General features: G+C 39.4%; 1 protein-coding gene and 1 non-coding gene across 6 annotated transcripts in view; one reads left to right on the forward strand and one right to left on the reverse strand.

The window, feature by feature from the left end:
• NTNG1 (netrin G1) overlaps positions 1–17842 on the forward strand; it is a 319781-nt gene that overhangs the window by 284909 nt on the left and 17030 nt on the right. The gene's annotated exons all lie outside the window — the stretch shown is intronic.
• On the reverse strand, positions 13651–13755 carry LOC118917466 (U6 spliceosomal RNA). Its single transcript, XR_005026810.2, has one exon. It is a non-coding gene; the product is annotated as a U6 spliceosomal RNA (small nuclear RNA).

Below are 17842 nucleotides of genomic sequence, written 5' to 3' on the forward strand. Positions count from 1 at the left end.
GCAGGAGGATGCCACACCACTCAGTAATATTAATAGCCATTGCTTTCCAGTTCTAGGCCTGTTTTCCCTCCATTCATCACATAACTTTAATTTGCAGTTGATAGAAAAAGCCCACTGACCTCTAACACATCGGGGACCTGATGCCATCTGCAAGCGGGGCAGTGGGGGGTGGGGTGTCAGCCTATGCTTATGCCATGGAAAGTGCTTTAATTCTTCACAACACCAATGACTCCATTTGGAGCAACCGTGAGTAAAGGCTGATGGAGCAGCTTGAAAGCAGTGAATTGTCTGGAATGCCCTTCACAGCAGGATCATGTCCTAAATGCATTCAGATCCTGAGGCTCTTGAATTGCTCAAGCTCAGCATAGGACAAATCATGTACATAGTAATGGCAGTTCTAGACTAAGTCCTGATAGTCTGAGGTTAGACCACTCCTCAGCTCTCCTGTGCTTAGCTCAGAGAGGGGCCCGCAGCTCTGACCTGTATGAGCAACTTTCCATATTTACTTGGCAATCCATGCTAACTTCCCCCCTTTATTTGAAGAGACTATTGAGAATGACAGGCATGCCCAAACTCTACCAGTTCACACCACAGAGTCATCCGAGCTTAACAGTGAAAGGTATATAAAATGTCAAAACTTATGGAGAAATGCAGGCACAATTTTACCTACTAGTAGCCCAGAATCAAAGCAACAGCCTGGTCCTATGTGATAGTAACATGTTCAGTAGAGCAGGCAGAAATATGACACATGAACTTCTTTCCTCACTTTAGACAGTACATAAGTGGAGTTTCACCTTCATCCACTCTTTACACACCAGTGAGTGAGTTTGTGTGTGTATGTATGTGTGAAAGAGAAAGAGAAAGAGGAAGAATCTCAAAATATGCAGACATTCCATACGTAAAGATAATCTCTGAGTGTGAAAATCAACCCAATAGAAAAAGGTCCATTCCATTTGCAACTCATAGGAGAAAAACGTTCATTTAAGTGAAGGGCCACCACCAGAGCAGAATTCTGTGGCAGAATACCACCAATAAACCGGTGTGAAAGGGTTCCTGATAACTAAATTCAGGGAGGCAACACAGTGTGAAGTCCAGGGCCTTGGCTCTGGGTGTGAGCTCTACCACCTCTCCTGGAAATGTTTGCTCACCCACTTTCGCCTTCTCTGTGTACGTCCTCTTGTGAAATTCTAGAGAGGGCTTAGACGTTCTAAGACTACTTCTTGGTATGAAATTCTGTGACCCTGAAATCTCACAAATGGTCTGACGTGTTTACACATGGACCAATTTCTGAAGAATAATAATTATTTTAAAATAACAAAAAGTTATTTATTGTGCATGTTCCATGTGTCAAGAGCATGCATGTATTATCTCATTTCTACAAGGGGAGTAAGATTATTTTCCTCATTTGGTAGACAGCAAAACTGAGACTTAAAGAGGGTTAATTCCCCAACCCAAACACCGCAAAGTAACAAACCATTTATTAGTGCATATTTATTGATTGACTTTGCTGTGGCATTTTACAGGCTTTTGTCATTTTTACTTTGCAGATGGAGATGGAAGCTTTGTGATTTATTCCAGGGATCAGCAAATTTTTTCTGTAAAGGGTCAGATAGTGATTATTTGGGTTTCCCGGGCTAGACAGTCTGTGTGGCAACTACTCAACTCCAGTGTTGTAGCCCCATGTCAGCCACAGACCATACTGAAGTGAATGTGTCTGTGTCCCAATAAAATTTTGTTTATGGACACTAAAATTTAATTTCATAAAATTTTCACCTACCATGAAATACTATTCTTTTTTGTTTTTGTTTCAGTCACTTAAAGTGTGTATACCATTCTTAGTCCATAGTCTACAGTAAGCAGGAAGTGAGCTTGATTTGGCCTACAGACCACAGTTTGATTTATTTCAAACTCACAGAGCAGTTAGAAATGAAGAAAGAGAGGACCTGTCCAATAAAGTGAAAAGTGTATAAAGTGGGAGGCAGGAGAGAATACTGAAAAATAAAAACCATACATTTCACTAAGGTGAGTCCTCTATCTTGATGTGGGTATCACAAGTTGATCTAACTGGTTCGTATTTACCAGGCCCTAACCAACCTTAAGAAAAATGTGAGGATTCCAGAAACATGAAGGCTTTGACCATATAATTTCCAAGACATGATCACAGGCTTAGTCAGGGCCAACTGTTTAAAGACTTACAAACCAGCCAAGTCAATTTAGCATCAATTTAGTACAATCAGCAACTAATGAAAGAGAAGTCGGGGTGGCCCTAATGCAATCAGGACTGCTCATGTTGGTGTGGGCAATCATTCTGTTGTGTTCTGCAGGAACAACCCATCACCTTGAATATCAGTAAAAAGCTCTCCTTAGAGAGAATTACAGTAATAATGTCAGCTACCGTACCAAGGGCACAGGAGAAAAAAAATCTCACACAGAACCTGTAGTGAATGTATGTGTTACCACTGACTTTGATATCTGAGGTAATTATTCTGAATATAGTGCATGTTTGTGCTGTGAACCCTTGCCTTTTCTGTCCAGTGCTCTTTTGAGTGTGACAGTCTATTCAACCCAGGACATTCTAGATCAAGTGGCTGTACCTACAGGAATAGAATTATGTCATGACCTAGCTCTGTTTAAGTATGCTTCAATATGCTTTATATGCATATTAAGTATATTTAATATGCTTGTCCCATCTTTGTCAAATTTTCTGTTTTTAAAAATTGTGATCAACCTTTGCTTTTCCATTGCTGCAAGGTGGGAAGAAGAGCAAGAAGAGCATGCATTAGCTCAGAGCAATTGATGATCTTGATATCAATGCCAATAAAGTTGGATGTCATCTAGAACAGGCACACACACAAAGTCCAGCCTAAGCAAAGTTCATTTTCTCTGTGGCCAACCTCAATCCACAACTCATACAAACATTGCTGGATATTTTAAAACAGAAACATTTGCTAAATTATATTTTTAACAATATTCCTTCTCATTTTCTGCAAATTCATATTATGTGTTGCAATTATTCTTCTAAGCTATAATTCTTTTGGGGAAATCAACATATGTTTCAGAGACAAAACTCTACAAGAATAATGAAATATTGATGTAATTATTTTTAAGAATCACATTTAGACCTCTTCTTAATTAGCATTTTGACCCTATGGACTTAGTCTTATGTTGATCTGTATTCTTTATCACAAAATCAATAATATGGACAACTACATTGTTCACATGGATTTTGAGTACAAAAAGACAAAGTTTGGGTGAGTTTACAGGAGGGCTTATTACCAGGGTAATATGGCAATTTATTAGTGATGTAATGTCTGAGGTGACAATCTCAGTGCTTTCGATGAGTTAGCTGACTCAGCTTTTATTAGTGCCCAAATGAAAGATATTTGGATGTATTATGAGGTCTTTACTGAGATATTTTACCCCAGTTCTTTCTAAATCAAATAAAAATTAAGGTTGCTGATTCTGTATGAAGGATGCTAAACCACATATAGACCTATAGACACAATGTATGAATTCTATCTGATTATGTCAGGCCTTGAAATTTCTAAAGTCAGTTTTACTAAAGACTGTGCAGAGTCTTGTGATGGAAGAATTTTTGCTTCACCTATTGAAAGCCCACCTAATAAAACATGATTAAATCAATCGTGCTCAATATGTTCCTTCATATACAAGAAATGAGGTCAGATCATATCACACTCTATAGGAAATCTCTGCCCTTCATTTCATCTTTAGTTACTAAATTCAATTTAACCAAGGTGATAGAAGGGCTTCTTAACAGAGCCTTGCTAAACTGTTTGAATTCTCCTCCCTGGCAAACTGGGCTCACTTAGGGTTGCCTAATCATTCACTTGTTCATGCAATCATTCATTCACTCATTTACTCATTCACTTATTCATACTCTTACTCATTTTTAAACTTTAAAGTCCTGCTGTGTGCCAGGAATTGTGCTAAATTTTAGCACCGAAATACAAATAAAGTATGATCTATGACTTCTAAGTGCTGACAATTTGAAAGGGGTCTCAAATCTGTCTCACTTCTGCTGGAATCTGAGAACACTGACTTCCAGTACCACTTCTCTGGTCATAGACATCTCTGCTCTGACCTGTAAACTTAGAATATTACATCTGAATTGGAGTCTTAAAGATATTCTAGTATCGCATTTAGGTCATAGATTTAAATGGCTTAATCTTTAAAATTGTTTACAGTTTATAAGGTCTGTTTACTGCATTTCATGACGATAATGGCCACTATTGTTTCCCACATGCCAGGAACTATGCCATTTATACTGCCTTGTTTCATCTGCATAAAATCCCTTTAGCAGTTATCCCCACTTTACAGATAAAGGAACTGAGGGACAGAGAGACTAAGTAACCTGTACATGGTCCTCTAGATTCTTGCCATTTAGAAGTGTGATCCTCCAACTAATAGCGTCAGCATCACTTGGGAATTGTTAGAAATGCAGAATATTAGTAAGTCCACCTTGGACTGACTAAAGATCTGCATTTTAACAAGGTCTCCAGGTAATTAACATGTGCATTAAGTTTCAGTTTCAGAGGATGAGATAGTCTGGCTTTTAACCTAGGATAGGCTGACTCCAAGTCCAACTTTTATGTGTGTGTGTTTATTTTTATCATTTAGTGTTCATAAAATAATGCTGGGAAATCAAGGGCATACATATGCCTTAGAAAAATTCATATATATATGGGGTAGGAACTCATATAATACTTTATGTCATCGGTTTTTACAAGCATATATTCTACAAATCCAAATCATATTAAAATAAGGAGAATCATGAAAACTTAAACAAGTAGCCTATTTGTTTTCTTTCATCCATATAATTTAAAAGTGGTTAATATTTGATAGGTTAATAATAAATATTTTAATATAGTATATTGCATTTGGTTATGAATATATCAAGAGGAAATACAAAGTGAGTTCCAAAAGATAAACTTTTATTGAGTACATGAAATAGAACATAAAATCTGATGGCAATTACCATTTAATCTATTCATGTTTGGAAACGTATTGAAAGAGAAACTCATAACTCAGTTAATTGTTATGAATTATTAATTGCTCATTTGAAAAGCGAAGAGCAGAACTGCGTTTGTTGAAAAACTTTCTTTCACAGTGGCTTTAACCTTTGTGTCATTGGTTTTATGAGAACAAAAAGGAAAGAATGACAGCAAGATTCTAATCATCCAAAACTAGAAACCGCAAGACTGTCAAACATCTCAGTAACTACACAAAGGTTAATTGAGATTTAAATGAAATGGTTATCGCTGGCCCCACTCCAGCATTCTGAAGTGTGATTCTCTGGGGGTGGGCCAAGGCATCTGTATTTTACAAAATTCCCTAGGCAGTAATAACATGCAGCCAGGATTGAGGACTGCCTTTTCAGTAATTACACATTATCAGAGAGATTTAGTCCAGTCATGAATTTGACTCAGAATATTCTGAACCTCAAGTGAGATGTAAGTTGGGCTGCGTTTGCTACCCCTAGTTAGAGCTGAAGTACGGGGACATGCACCCCTAATGCCACGAGCATTGTAAACCATGTGCAGCTAGATAAAGATGTATTTTCTAGATGGCAAGTGATTTCTGATCCAAACAGGCAAAGAGCAAGAGTACCTCTGGATTTAAAGATACTTGATGTAAATAGCCCCTTCTTTCTCAGAAATCAATGTTATGAATTTCTTCTGTCGGCTGAAAAGACAAACCTTCAAAAAATGGAAGCTTTTTTTTTATTAACTAAATCCAGGGATTTATTGTTTAGTGTCAGCAGCTTAACTGCTTTATAATTGATTTTTCCTGAAGAGAACTGAAAACTTAAGCCACCTTAATTTCCTTTATCTTGACACACATGATTAGCATTACTCTGAAGTATATTTTACTTGGTTCCCAATTACTGTTTTTTAAAATCAGATTCTTCATTACATACTTCTCTTGATAAAATATTTCTAAGACAGAGAGAAAGCAAGAATATAAAGATAAAAATATGGCTGCTTCATTCCTGTTTGATAGCTTGATCCTCTTTCTTCAAAAAATTCTATTTATAATCAGTTAAACTTTTTAATATAATTAGGATTTTTAAAATACATTAATACCTGCTAATTTTTTTAATGTTGGAGTAAAGAGTAAGAACATTAATGGCAATGACAGAAATTTAAAGATAATGAGACAAAATGAATTTGCAACCTTGACTAATATGCATAAATCTTTCTAGACCCAACCAAAAATTTTGTGTGCAGCAGTGACAGTCCTATAGCATTCATGACCCTTACTTAACCTCAATTTTCTCATGAAAATAAAAATTGGATCCACCTCACTGTGAGAATCAAATACTATAATGACACTTAACCTGATTTCTGACATGCAGTGAGTTAATAAACTGAGTGATGGTAACTACTTTCAAAGTATCATTGAAAATGATAGGAATTGGATCAAAAAATTTAAGAAATCAATCAAGCCACAAACAAATAACATGATAAAATAGTGATGGCTGCTTTTGGGGGGAAAAAAAGGCTGAAAAATGAATGGGCTTTAATATTGTGTCATTTTTAGGGTTATTTTAAGTTTTAATTGCCATATGTAATTGCAAAAATTTAGTTAAGATTTTGTCTAAAATCAATGCCTTTGCTGCTTCCAAATAGGGAAATAAAGCCCTTGTGATAAACTTTTATCCATTAAATTTACCCTGACCTTAGCAGCACTCCTTCATCAATTTTAGGATCATCCTAAACCCTGGAAATTACCCTGTAATGGTAAAATGCCTGTCTGCTAGCCAGGTCTTGAATAATGGTGACCCCTAAACAAACCAAAAGCAGACTGGGTCCTGTGCTTGGACATAAGCCAGCTTCTCAGGAGTGATGACTGGACAGTTACAATCCATTCGGTCACCATCAGACATATTGGATACTTGACTATTTTCAGCTTGGTGACTGTTGATGCCCTTAGGGATTTACATATCAGGGAACATTCAGCTCCATCTATTTTTTTTTTTTAAAGAACTTCTCAGGAGACTTTTCACAGGGTTATTTGGCTATTCTTAGCAAGTTCATGTTACATGCTATTTTTCAGCAAAGTTAAGATTTCTTATACTAAAAAGATACTCAAATTGAGGACTCTTACTTTGAAGGGAATAAGGTGTTAATTCCTGCAAATTTTAAAAAACCACATGTCATATTGCCCTTGAGGAAGTAAGGCTGAATTTTTATAGTAAACCAAAAGGCATTGAGGAACAGACATTAAGTTAATAATTCTGCAGCCCTAACAATGCCACCACAAAATGTGAAAATAAAAAGGAACCCTAATTTCCAAAGAATAAGGAGAATGAGAGAAGTGTGACCGTCCTAGCAGCAGCTGTCCAGGGGCCTCATTGTCAAGGGTCAGCCAATCTTGGTTTATTTTAAATGCGCTGTCCCTCTACACTCTATATTAGCATGTTGTTTTACATTTGCATAGGAATATACTAGTCGTTACAACTACATGTTGAATGAAGAATCATCAAGGCAGAGAGGAATAGTGTAAGAAGCACCACTCTGAAGGAGCATGGTGAGAAGACAGACCCAAGGTTGAGGAATTCATCAATAAAGAGTCAAACATATACTGATCTTTTTCCATGAAGCCTGTGCCGTGATAGATTCTGTGTAAGAGGTATGCAAGTTTCATACAGTCTGGGCTGTCAAGGAGGTTACCAAACTTGAGATTGGTGTAAAGCACATAACGTCATAGAGTGAAACAGAGTTTTCTGTCCAGAGAGAACTGAGGGCCCTCCTAATGGCTCTGGTTGTAGAAGGAAACTAGAATCTATTCTAGGTCTGCTCTCACTGAGTAGCTGTGTTTGTATAGTGGTTGGAATCCTGCCTCTGCCTCTTACTGTGTGTCTGGTTGAGCAAATTGTTTAACCTCTCTGACCTAAGATTGCTTCTCTAAAAAAGAGGTGATAATACCTCATAGGGTTGTTAGAGAATTAAATGAAATGCTCGTAAACTGCTGAGTACAGTTCTTGGAGCACAATAAATGGATCCATAAATGATCGCTGTTACTGGTATTGCTCTACTATAAGCAAACTCCAGTGGGTAACAGAGAGCCTTGATGAAGAACTCAGGAGGGTTTGCAACTGTGAATGAGTCACTAATCTGTAAATGGAAATCCCAATCATAAATACTGGTTCTCAAGAAATATTTGACAAGACAATTGTGTGTGCCAAGATACCATCAGAAGAAAGTGGGAAGTCTTTGGGGGTAGACTGAGACCTTAGTATGGATTCCCTGAAGTTCTGAAACTCAGCAGAGGATGGAATTGCAGGAAAGATAAGGAGCTGAAAGTCCATCCTGTATTCAGAATGTACCTAACATCACCAGCCGGCTCCCCTGGTCCCAGGGCAGTGCCTGAGCCCCACAGCCTTGCTCAGGACTCTTGAACACATCCCTCTGGGTCACTGAATGAGAGAATGGTGTGTCCATTTACTTTCCTGATACAAGTTTAGTGTCTCAAAACAATGGTCAGCATTAGCCATATAGTAGAAAAAAAGAGTTCTCTCCTGTGTCCAATTTCAAATGAGAATTTTATCATTTTGTGAAACCATACAGTCAGCCTCAAGTTTGTTAATAAACCTGAAGATAAGGTGGTCTTTTATTTCTCTTTAATCAAGAAAGCATTACCTATTCCTAGCTCCAAATTTAATGTTAGTACAGAAAATAATGCTCCTGTAGAGAACGGATCTCTGTCTAAAACGTCAGCCAGAAGCTGACAGTCAAAAAGAATGCTTGGAACACATTCTTTTTCAAGAGAAAACAGGAGTTCACTGGGGATCTTTTCTTTCCCTCAGCAGGTACTTGGTTTCCAGCTACAATTGTATGCATCACTCACTAAAAAAAATGTGTTTGAAAAAGCAACTAGAGATCATGACTAAAACCCCTGAGGAGATCTCTTCAGTCCAGCCTAAGTCCAGTTCTTTTTGTCCAATGTACTTGAGCTTTTCCTGCTCTTTCTTTTTAAGCTGCCATGCCTTTAAGAAACAGGAAAGACAAATACCATGTAGGGAAATATGCTTGGAGTCTTACAAATGAATGTACACATATCACAAACACTTCATGAATTAAATTGTGCTAAAAATATTTCATTAAATACTTGAACATTTTACACATATTATTTCATTTCTTCTTCCCAAACCCTACCAGGAAGTGCTAGCATACCCATTTCATAAATGAGAAAACAGCCTCGGAGAGTTTAATGTGTTCAAAGCAAACAATCAATAAGCAATAGAGCTGTTACAAAACCAAGCTAGAGATCTTACTCCCTGTCCCCCATGCCTCACCGACTCATTGCTGCAAGTCCAAAATAGACTCACTTTGTTCTCAGTCCTCCTTTAGAGGCAGGAGGGTAACAGGAGCTTGCCGTGTTCTAGTCGTGGACTACAGCCCAGCGACAGGATCAGTTTTTTTCAGTGAGATGGAAACAAGCCTCAGTACTCATTATTAGGGGTGTTCATGAACACACACAGTGCCACACAACAGGGAAAGAGACCTCCAAACAAAAACAAGCCACAACGGACAAAGGTTACCAGCTCTCTCTCACTGTCACTTTAGCATCTGCTAACAGGAGCGAATGTTTATTCACTGTCCTCTATGCGCAGCGAATTCTCAGAATCAACAGCTAGTTCGCCCATGCTCACTTAGAACAGGCAAGTTATAGTTTTAGATTCCCAGCTCTCAAGGTCAGTGCTCAGATGTGCACCAAGGAGAGGCTCTGTTGCAATGCAGAGGCACTGTTGGGGCGTAGCACTTCACGCAGGCCTGGGGTGTTAGCAGGGAGAGTGGGCTGCCATCCTAAAGAGGCAAATCATGCAAGTCAAGCCAAAACTTCTGTCTTTTCACACACAAAGAATCACCCAAACTGGTCATGAAAATACTTCCTGACCAGTTCCTCAAGCCAGTCAAAAATTCAAATAAATGGACATCAGCAGATGCCATGTCACCTCACAAGTTAATACCCCAAAGAAGGAAATTGCCCACTTACACAGCTGTCAGATATTTAGTCACTGGGTCATATATGACAAAAGAGATCATCTCATTCCAACATTGTCATCACGGCAAGCACTGTGCCTCACCATCGTTAATCTTCACCTCTTTATGAGAGAAGGTATCACCTTCTGCATTTTAGAGATGAGGAAACTAAGACTTGGGGAGATGAAACAAACTGTCTAAAGTCACGAAATTAGAAGAAATAAGAATGAGGTCAAGGCCAACTCTCTGCCTCTGCAACCCACCCCAACATGTATTCACTGTTCAGGTGCTGTGTGCTGAGCCCTGAGCTACAGCAACTGGGGGGTGAGCCTTGCAGGGGAGGAGGGCGAGAAGTGAGGTGTCATAAGGAGGGCTGTTGCACATCAGACACCTGCATGATGGTTTTGAAGCAATAAAAAGTCATTAATCACAATGTCATCCACTAGCCTAGTGTGGCACTCCTCAGGATCGAAGAAACAATGTCGGGTGCTGGAAGCAGGACGGTGCCCATCTTCTCTTGTTCTTCGCCAGCTGTGTTAGTGCTTGCGAAAGTGACAAGTGCCTGATTCATCTGAGGGCCCAGTATTCTCAGACGGGTGGGGCAACTACAAAGTGACTCTGCTGTGCAGTTCGTGGTGAAACGGAACGGAACGGCTGTCACACAGCAGCCACCCCTGTGAAACGAGTGACAGTCCTGCATAGCCCAGAAATACAGGGACAAGCCTTGATCATGGCAGCAACTTGCATGATGTCACGTCAGGAACTACATGGCAAGGCTCCCCCTGTTGCCCTGGAGACAAGGAATAGCAAGAATTCTCTTCATCATCAAATCATTAGCTGCTGGTGGCAGACACACTGTCTCAGCCCTCATGTCCTGTGCCTGTCATCTGTTTGGAAGGGTGTAAGAGAAGGAGTGAAGATGGCTTGATATAATGGAAGTAAATGCTATGAACAGGATCTTTGAAAACATGGCTTGGAGTCATGGAATAGTCTCCTATGAGGCTTGGAAAAATGCACCCATTTGTAGAAGGGATGTGACTATTCCCCAGGCTATAACACAGTGATACATCCCGACAGCAGACAGGTCATTCCATCTTTAAAACTGAAAACCATCTTGTGAAGAGGGCAATGAAGGACAAAGGAAATGAAATAAGGCAGTGGAAAGCATCCTGGAGTCCTCTGAGGCCTCCAGTGGAGCACATGGATCTGCACACAGTAAGGAGAGTGTAGAGTGGCCACAGGAAGCATGCCCACCATGGACTCATAGGGACTCTTAGGATCCCTTGGCTGGAAGCTATGTGGGTTTAACAAAATGTCACCAAGCAGATGTCTATATCCCCGCTTTCAAATGGAGAGAAAGCAGGATTTGGACCTAGTGGGCACAAACAAGTTCTCTCTCAGCCAGACTGGCTTTGGATCTGTGATAAGCCCATGCTCAATCCTGGGCACCCAGAATAATAGGATCACTCTCAGTCAAGTGAATCTACCAAGCGTCTGAGAGCTCCCACTGGGAGCAAGTGGACCATCAGGAGGCTCGGCCTGCTTGCTTACTGGGACTCCCAGCAGGACTTTAGAATAGTCTTTGATGTGTTTGCTGGTGCCATACCGCACTTCACCTAATCCCCACCTCCAGAGTAGATTGAAGTATCTGGTACCAACCAGGATACTCTGTAACCCACCCAGGGTTAGAGGTTCCATTTGGTTTCATACTGGTCTACAAATATCTTTGCCTGCCTATACATTGCAACGCTGTTGCTCTGCTATAATGCAAGAGCTTTATCACCCCGCTGGATGACAGCTGTGCTGTGATGTAAACTATTACCCATCAGAGAACCTGCCACGAAACCATTCTCCGTGAGACCACACCAGAATGCTAGGCCTCATGTCCACGGAATTGCATGTTGGAATATTGCATGTCATGTAACCCAATGTGCAGATGAATAAATCATTATTCTGCAGAAATTCTATATACAGCACCATACACACATTTAAGAAATAGCCTCTTTGTTCCATCATAAATCTAGTTGCTAGCACATCTAAACCTTATTATTTGAAGAAAACACCAATCTCAAGCTTCAGATTTGGGTGGCTAACACAATCCTTTTTCATGCTGTTTTAGATATAAACACTTAGAATTGTTCAGTCTGTTCTCCTTCATTAGAAAAGCATTCATGGAGAGAAATAAAGGCCATCAAAAGTATCCAAATTGGCAGGAAGCACCATACACCTATCACTCAGCTGACTTTTCAGTGTGATCTCATGAATCTTTTGGTATAAAATTCCCTATCCAATGCTTTAACTACAAAGATCAGCACATATATGGAAAAATCTTGAAGTAATACATTTGAATGCCGTTTGTACCCTTCATGTTTACCCATGTGCATAGCATTCCACTCAGTGTTGTAGATACACATAGATAGGAGCATGTATCCAACATGATTACATGGAGTGTGTTATACTCAATTAATGGAGAATTGGGAAATAGTGTTCAACCTTGTGCTTAATTATGTCATATATGTGGTTATCAGATATTCATGTTGGCTTCTAAGTGGCAAAAGATATTTTGTTTTGCGGTTTATCTAACAATAATTTATTTTTATGAAGATTTTTGTAACAAGAAAATTACAACATTCTTTTATAAATATTACAGTTTGAATCATACATAAGCTGCCAGAATAAATTATTTATATCAGTAGACTTATGAGTTCATAGCATGAGGATGTATTTGCCTCCTAAAGTATTAGAAAATTATGAATCTAATACTTTGCCATAATACCTAAGAAGCAGAATATTAATTTATTGGCATTTTGTGTTATGAATAGTGTAAGGAAATTTTTCTGAAGACTATTTTTATTCATTTATGTGTGCCAGACTCCTTGGTTAGAGATATTATAAAATGAGCCCATCCTCAGGATGGTATGTCTTTATCCAGAGTATGTAAGGAAAAAGTTCAGTTTCCCCTTAAAAGTTGATCTCATTTGCTCTAATAGCCTGTGCACATATATATTCAATTCTGACACGTTCTCATCTGAAATGTTGGGAGTGTTATTCACCATATACCTAATGTCAATATTAGAAAACACAATATAATAAAAAGCTAGTTCAAAATCCCCTAACTTTCAATTTATTAGTCAGATTAATGGGGATGACACATTAGTTCCACTGTTATACTACTCCAGTGACAATCTTCTAAAATTAGGAACTGCCAATCTGGGGAAAGCAAAAGAATTCTAGATCATTTTAAATTTAACCTCAGCCTACTCTTAAGTCATTAGAGAAAATTAAAGGAGATCTCTAGCCATTATATTCAGCCCAATAGTCTTAAAGTTCAAAAGGTAAAAAGCACTTTTCACCATAAATAGAGACAAAATTATTTTCAATGAAGTTTCAGTTTCAGTGAAAATAAAATAGGTAATTACATTGACCATTACTTAGGCCACTGCCTTCATTGACCATCTGGCTTAAAACTAAAAAATAGGTATCATTTGATGTATGGACAGAAATGAGCGAAGTGTCCACAGCTTCCTTTTTTTATTTTTAATTAAAGTATCATTGATGTACAATCTTATATTGGTTTCAAATGTACAACACAGCGATTCAACAGTTCCCCCATGATTAAATCCTCACCCTCTCTGGTGCAGTAAAAAATATGGAACACTTCACGAATTTGCATGTCATCCTTGCAAGGGGGCCATGCTAATCTTCTCTGTATCTTTCCTTTCTAAATATTTCAAATTCAGTTAATTCATGTGTGAGCAACCTTCATGAAACAATTACAGAGAAAAATAGCCCAAAAGCCTTTTTGAAACTGAACAACTGAGGGGTCAAAAAAAAAAACATGGCATGTCTAACCGGGACCATTACTACAGTTGCCGTTTTCCTTTCTAATTGGTCCTTGCATAACATTTTTGCATGCCAGAAATGGGAAAGCCACATTATCATTCCAATTGCTATCATTTTTCCTCTATATGCAATCCTATTGATAGGATATAAACCTCATTTTCAAGTTGGGAGTGTTATTCCCTAGGAAGGAATATAATTTAATTTTTACCTAATTTTGTTCTGCTTCCTACAATCTCAGAAGGCATCAAAACAGTGTAGGAAGTGGTGGATGGATGCTGTTTTAATGCAAGTGTATGTTTTATTTATTTTTATTAATCTCTTTTACCTCTGAAAAATGTCATTATTAGATTTTTTTTTACACTATTGTTACCTGAAGTGTATCAAAGAGAAAACAGAGCAGTTCATTGCTTTGCTCTTTAGCAACTTTGCAAAGACTTGTAAAATATTGTTCAAGAAGAGGGCGGTAGAAATTGCATTAATTTAGTTTGAGTTTTACACCTAGGATAACTTTATTTCCTATATCCTTTGTAAAACTCAAGCTCTGTTGTTTTGTGTCTTGTTTTCCTAACACAGAGGCCACTAGCTTCAGGTTATGCTATTCAGTCAGCCTCAAAATAGAACACATACTTTCTGAAGAACTCATTCTCTGCATTCATTGCTGCTAGAGTCTTTGCAAATACCCTTGCCAGTATACATAGATGTCAGCCTGGAAAAATGAAAGGGAAGGTGGGGGTGGGAGCAAGGCAGGAGTAGAAAATAAGAAGTCGCCAAGAGAGAAAAACTATATTTTCAATTTGAGGTTATTTATATTCAGTCAAGTCTTTCAAAATTATTCACAGTAAAGATTAATGATTCCTTACAGATGGGGGGAGAGTTTAGCGTCCCCACTAGTTTCTCCTGACAAAATCCATTATGCAGTGACTCTAGCAGGAAGCCAGCAGAGGAGAGTTTGTTAAAACACCTTTGGAATAGAGCGCTTTAACCTAGAACCTGGCACAAAGGAACTGTTCCAGTACATGGTTTTGGGCTGTTGAAGAAAATTGTTCACAGCAGCATTTTCGGACATAGCCAACCAAGTCCCTCCCAAGCGAATTATTTGCTTGTGGATTTACCAATGAGAGACTTTAAATCATAAATCAGTATCCCTCCTCCCCAGCGAGCCAGATGCCACCCAGGGAGTGCAAATGAACTGATGAGTTAAAGTACAATCGTGGCTCGTCTCTTCTGATTTCGCTCTTTGTTCCTTTCCATTTCTTCAGAACATTGAGAGTGGAAAACAACTTGCTCTGCCAGGAGAGAAAAACCTCAAAACCCAGTTCTCAGCACAGTGACTGTGTGGACTGTGACTCATTTCCGAGTCACAGATGGCTGCTCCCAGGTCTTGTCATGACACCCATTTCATACCCAAGTGCCACCCGACTGAGCCGGGCCCCTGCACAGTGCCAGGCTAACAGCTCACCAGGAGCACACTCGGGTCACTAGCTGCCTCTTCCCCCATGACACCACTCCTCTTTTTCTCAGACACAGGGGAACTGATCGTATGTTACAGGGCAGGACAGGTTTTACAATTTGGAATAACTTTGGCAATTAAATCTCATGAAGAAATCCAATAGTTTCTATTTGGGTTATGAAATTATTTCCTCTATGGCCAGTGGTTTGATATTGACTTCTTACGAATATTTATATTCCTAGATCTTAGCTGCCCCGCTGGGAAAAAAAGGCAGTCCTGTTGAAATAATAGCTATAATTATTTGGTAGGTTCTTTTTTTGACAGCAGTACATCCTTCAACTTTCACTTTTATACCAAACAAGAAATTAGGAAGTAGCCTAGCCATGGCAACTGTTGCTGCAAACTGTTCATCCATCATGAGGAACTTTTCTCTGAGGGGACTTTTCTGCTGGATTGCCAAGTGCATAATATTCCCCTGGAGCGAGGCTACATAAAACAACACTGCTGTGACACTTCCCATGATATTTAACTCTAAAGGATCTGGCAGCTCCGTGCACTGGGGTGCTAATTGTGTTCTACAGTTATCATCGGTCTTACGGCTCAGAGGTCAGAAGAGTTTATCTAATCCTGGGGTAAGAGAGCAATTAACATCCATCCCAGCCAGGAGGCCTTCCAACAAAATCCATTATCCGTGCCCTATTTTTAGGCCCTGAAAGAAGGGGTGCTGGGTGCAGCAAGCCATAAAAGCCTTTAGTTTATTCAATAAATGTGTATTGAGCATGAATTCGGTGCCAGGTGCTGTTCTGGGTACTGAGGATAAAAAGGCAAACATAGATCCTGCTCTCAGGAGCCCCCAGGCTACTGGGCAGCAGATAGGAAACAAGTCAAGGAAGTAACAGTGGGTGGGGCCGTGTTTTAGACTGGTGGTCGGCCAAGGCTGAGACCTCAGTGTCGAGGAAGTGTCCGTGGTGGCACGTTCTGTAGGAAGAGTACCCGGGCAGAGGAAACACTTCCTGCAAAAGCCGGAAAGCAGGACGGAGCTTGGCCAGTTCAGAAAATGGAAAGAAACAAGTGTAGCCAGAGCATGGCGGGTGAGGTAGAGGTGGTCTGAGGGGAGGTAGGACAGAAAGTACCAGATCCTTTGGCCCTGAAGGCCAGAACAAGAGGTGTGGGTTTTATTCTAAGTGCCCAGTGGATGTTAAGCAGTAGAGTTGCATGATGTAAGGGTTTCAATTAAAAACCAATAATTCTGGCAGCTGTGTGGACCCTGGAAGGTAGAGGGGCAAAGAGGGAAAGGCCAGAGTGGAGCCATCAAGACTACAGCAGTCCAGGAAGAGGTGTTAGTGGGTCAAACTGGGTTGGGAGCAAAGCAAGTAAGGAAAATGGATGGAGTCGGGACCTGTTGTACCCCGTGCCTGCTTTTGCTGAGAAACTTAGTATTAGATCTAAATTTTGAGGTGGTCTGCAACAGAGAGAGGCTTTTTCTGTTTTCTCTTGCCCTCACCACATGCTCTGTTACTGGTTCATAATGGTTTCTGTTTGGTAGAGAAGGAAACAAAGGGAAAAAGTTGCAGCAGTCCCAGCGTCCCAGCATACGGATGGAGAGGACAGCGATTGGACAGAATAACAAGGTGATCAAGCCCACAGAACTGGGTAGGATCCTGGGGTCTGCCACCCCCTACCCATGACCTTAGACATGTTATTTACCTTCCCTGAGTCTCTGTTTCTTAATTTGTAATAAAACTGTTAGGATGAGAATACCTACCTTATAAGAGTGTTAAGAGGATTAAATAAGTTAACACAGGAAAAGCACTTAGAATAATGCCTGGGACAGACCAAGGACTCAAAAAATAAATATTAGCTTTTGTTGTTATTACTGTGGACTTAGTGAACCCCCAACGTGCTGCCAAGCGGTACATATAATGACATATCAATAGGAATAGGAACTATGTAGAGAATTATATCTCTTAAAAGAAGAGGAACTAACTGTTAAGAAGCTCTTGTTACTTGACAGGTGTTTCATAGACCATTGCATCTCATTTAGGCCTCTCTGTAATGGAAATAGTTACCATTTATTGGTAAGCTTTTTATATTCAGTATCTATATTCATCTTCAAGGTACCATTCTAGGAGAACATGTTATGCCTATTTTACAGATGTGGAAGGTTCCAGAGGTTGAGGGAAATCACTTGCCCTACTAAAAAACCACAATTTATGATTTGAGAGTCAAGATTTTATGCAGCTTTGTAATTTCACAGCCCTTTGTTCTTTCTTCTAAAGAATGGGTTAGAGACAAACTATACCAGGCTACTTCCAGTTGTCTCTCAGATCCATCATGAAACAAAGCAAGAAATTAGATTCCTCCCCTTCCTTCCTCCTGTGCCCCTCAGGTCTTCATTTGTGCCTTGAGAAGTTTCCAAACACGAATGCTTTTTGAGGTAGATTCATCACCCACTTAACATATATTGATCATGCATTTTGATGTCATTAGGCAAATATTCATCATCAGCATTAATTTATCATGTGCTTCTTAGGAAATAAAT

This window comes from Manis pentadactyla, chromosome 4 (assembly GCF_030020395.1).
Source record: "Manis pentadactyla isolate mManPen7 chromosome 4, mManPen7.hap1, whole genome shotgun sequence".
Taxonomy (NCBI): domain Eukaryota; kingdom Metazoa; phylum Chordata; class Mammalia; order Pholidota; family Manidae; genus Manis; species Manis pentadactyla.